At 43.5% G+C, this 713-nt stretch overlaps 1 pseudogene; it reads right to left on the reverse strand.

Annotated features, from left to right (window-relative positions):
* Nucleotides 1-260: 260 nt before the first annotated feature.
* LOC131820253 (U4 spliceosomal RNA) lies at nucleotides 261-383 on the reverse strand (annotated as a pseudogene).
* Nucleotides 384-713: the final 330 nt, after the last annotated feature.

The raw sequence follows: 713 nt of genomic DNA on the forward strand, positions 1-713 counted from the left end.
CTTCAAGCGTTGTCCTCTTTTTTACCAACGTGTTTTGGTTTTTGTACTAATCAAGATAATATTAACTGTGGGAACTGATATTTCCTGGAATCCCCGTGGCTTCACTCACTAGAAATTTACTTCTTGCTCATGCAAGGATCTTTGTGAATGGACAGTCACTCCGTGACTCCAGGCTCCTTTCATGTTACAGCTCTGCCCTCTTTCTTGGACCTCGGAGTCCTCTCTGATCTGTTGCTGATGGGGATAATGCACGTGGAGAAGGCACACCTGCTGCTGCTTTTATTTTATTTATTTTTAAATTAAATTAAATTTTATATTTCAATTAGCAAGAATTATGCATCGGATAAACCTCATTGGCTACGATACTGCCACTGCACAAAACTATTAAATTTTTTATTTTCCCAAGATACATTGTTTATGCACTACACCCTGTGCTCCATACAATCCGTGCTCTCCATAATACCCACCACCAGGCTCACCCATCCCCTCACCCTCCTCCCCTCCCAAACTCTCAGTCTCTCATGGTTTGCCTCCCCCTCCGATTTCCCCCAACTCACCTCTCCTCTCCACCTCCCAATGTCCTCCGTGTTATTCCTTATGCTCCACAAGGAAGTGAAACCATATGGTAATTGACTCTGTCTGCTTGACTTATTTCACTCAGCATAATCTCTTCCAGTCCCGTCCATGTTGATACAAAAGCTGGGTGTTCATCC

The sequence above is a fragment of the Mustela lutreola genome, chromosome 17 (assembly GCF_030435805.1).
Source record: "Mustela lutreola isolate mMusLut2 chromosome 17, mMusLut2.pri, whole genome shotgun sequence".
In the NCBI taxonomy this organism is placed as follows: Eukaryota; Metazoa; Chordata; class Mammalia; order Carnivora; family Mustelidae; genus Mustela; species Mustela lutreola.